This window comes from Chelonoidis abingdonii, chromosome 11 (assembly GCF_003597395.2).
Source record: "Chelonoidis abingdonii isolate Lonesome George chromosome 11, CheloAbing_2.0, whole genome shotgun sequence".
Classification (NCBI taxonomy): domain Eukaryota; kingdom Metazoa; phylum Chordata; order Testudines; family Testudinidae; genus Chelonoidis; species Chelonoidis abingdonii.
Window position 1 is genome coordinate 59,218,297 of NC_133779.1, and position 2,767 is coordinate 59,221,063.

Genomic DNA, 2,767 nt, shown 5'->3' on the forward strand with positions numbered 1-2,767 from the left:
CATCTCCTCTTCATTGTGCAGAATGTTCCTGTACACAATGCCAGACCACGTTGGTTGTGCTTCAGTGTATGCTGTTCCTGCCTGCATCTTTACATCCCTGCCACTATTTGTTGGACTGTCTCTGAGGCCTCGCTGCAAGTCTTGCACCTTGGGGCCTCTCTAGTGTGGTAGACCCCTGCTCAATGGATCTGTAGTGCTCAGTGCCTGTTCCTGTGCTGCTCATGATCAGTGCCTCAGAGCTGTCTTTTGAGCCAGCCCTTTCCGCACTGTAGGATGCCCAATGTCAGCCACCTGCAGCTATCTGTCAATGGTACATCCCATGCAAGGCTTGGCTTTCCATGGCACTTCTTCTTGCTTGCGTCTTCCTCCCATGTCTGCTGCTGCCTCAGGCATTCTCTTCAGCAGCTCATCTTGTGCGGGCCAGGCTTACTGATGTACTCCTGGATTGTTCGGGTGTCGTCCAGGACAGTGGCTTTGACGCTCACAAGCCCCGTCCGCCTTCTTTCCTGCTTGTTTTTATACAGTCTCGGGGTGTTGGACTTGGAGGTGGAAACTTCTGTGCATTGTGAGGAGCTTCCGGTCTATATTATATATACTATAATTACTATATATATATATATATTCATTATCTCTCTATATGAATTATAGTTACAGCCTAAAGTGCTTGTGGACAGTAATACTGGCCAGGTACCCTGTAACACCAAAGGTGGACCGAGTCCGGGTCAGATGCACCTGTGCTCCTGGAGAGCTGCAGGCAAACCAGAGACTCAAACATCACGTCTTCAATTCCAGCTTCTAGAGAGATTTTTCCCTATGTGTCATGGGAGTTGCTTCATTTGCTGTTGTTACTCAATCAGCAGTGGCTGGCTCCATTGCAGCAGAAAGTTACCAAAGTCTCTCATCTCACCCTTTTTTTTTACAGGCTTTAGTCCTTCTATTTTCCTTTGTCCTTTTCTTTTTAGGGGATGACTGTTTACTTTGTTAGGCTGTTGTCTAGTCTTCACCTTGGAGTGAACTTTATCTCATCAGGACAGGCGGATGGGGCGTAGTTGATTGTATCATCCATTACATAACCTCACTTCACACATCTAAACTAAACTAATTAAGATTACAGCAGAGTTTGCAAAAATGGCGGCTGGAGGAAGCTTTTACCAAAGTGAGTGAGCGTTTTTAAAATGAGGTTGGAATCTACCATGATGGCAACAGTGAAACAGAATTACAATGTAGGCAAAGGTAGTGAATGTGGAACAGAAAGTTACATTATAAAGTGAACAATAAAAAAATTTCATTTATAGTTCTACACCAGAGCCTGCACCCCAACCTCTGCCCAGTCTGAGTCCCCGCCCATCACCCGAACTCCCTCCCAAAAAGCCTGCACCCTCACCCCAACCTCTCCCCTTCCTGAACCCCCTCCTGACCCCAAACTCCCGGCCAGAGCCTGCACCACTGCACCCCAACCCTCTGCCCCTTCCGGAACCACCTCCTTGTACCCAAAACTCCCTCCCAGAGCCTGCCCCAACCCTCTGCCCCAAGTCCTGCACCCCTCCCTTCACCCTAACTCCTCAGAGCCTGCCACTCTGCACCCCATCCTCTGCCCCAGGCCTGAAGCCCCTCTGTACCCAAACTCCACCAGAGGCCTGCACCTGCCACCCAACCCTCTGCCCCAGGTCAGAACCCCCTCCCTCACCCTAACTCCCTTCCCAGAGCTGCACCCCAACTCTGCCCCAGGCCGGAGCCCCCTCCTTACCCAAACCTCCATCCAGAGCCTGCACCCTGCACCACAACCCTCTTACCCCAGTCCTGGCCCCTCCCTCACCCAAACTCCCTCCCAGACCCTGCACCCTGCACCCCAATCCTCTGCCCCATTCCTGAACCCCCCTCCCTACCCTAAACTCCCTTCCCAAAGCCTGCACCCTGCACGCAATCCTCGCCCCCTGAGCCCCCTTCTGACCCAAACTCGCCTCCCAGAGCCATACACTCTGCACCCAACCCTCATCCCCAGTCCTCAGCCCACTCCTGTACCCAAACTCCCCTCCCGAGCCTGCACTCTGCACCCCAACCCTCTGCCCCAGGCCTGGCCCCCTCCTGTACCCAAATCCCTCAGAGTCTCCCCTGCACCCAAACTCTCTGCCCAGTCGCCGACCCCTCCCTCACCCTAACTTCCTCCAAAGGTTGCACCCTACACCACAACCCTCTACCCCCGTTCCTGAGCCCCATCCTCACCCAAACTCCCTCAGACCCATGCACCCTCACCAATCCTCTGCCCCATTCCTGAACCCCCTCCCTCACCCTAACTCCCTCCCAAAGCCTGCACCCTGCACGCCAATCGCTCTGGCCCGCCTGAGCGCCCCTTCTTGTACCCCAAACTCCCCCCAGAGCTTACACTCATGCACCCCAACCCTCTGCCCAGTCCTGAGCCACTTCCTGGACCCAAACTCCCGCCCCAAGCCTGGACTCTGCACCCCAACCCGCTGCCCCAGGCCTGGCCCCACGCCTGTACCCAAATCCCTCCCAGGAGTCTGCACCCTGCACCACTTTTCTGCCCAGTCCCGAGCCCCCTCCCTCACCCTAAGCTTCCTCCAAACGGTGCACCCTGCACCCCAATCCCTCTGCCCAGCCCTGAAACCCCCTCCTGTACCCAAAATCCCTCCAGAGGCCTGCACCCTGCACCCTACCCTCTGCCCTGTCCTGCACCCTCTCCCTCACCCTAACTCCCTCCAGGCCTGCACCCGCACCCCAACCTCTGCCCCAGGTCAGCCCTCCTCCC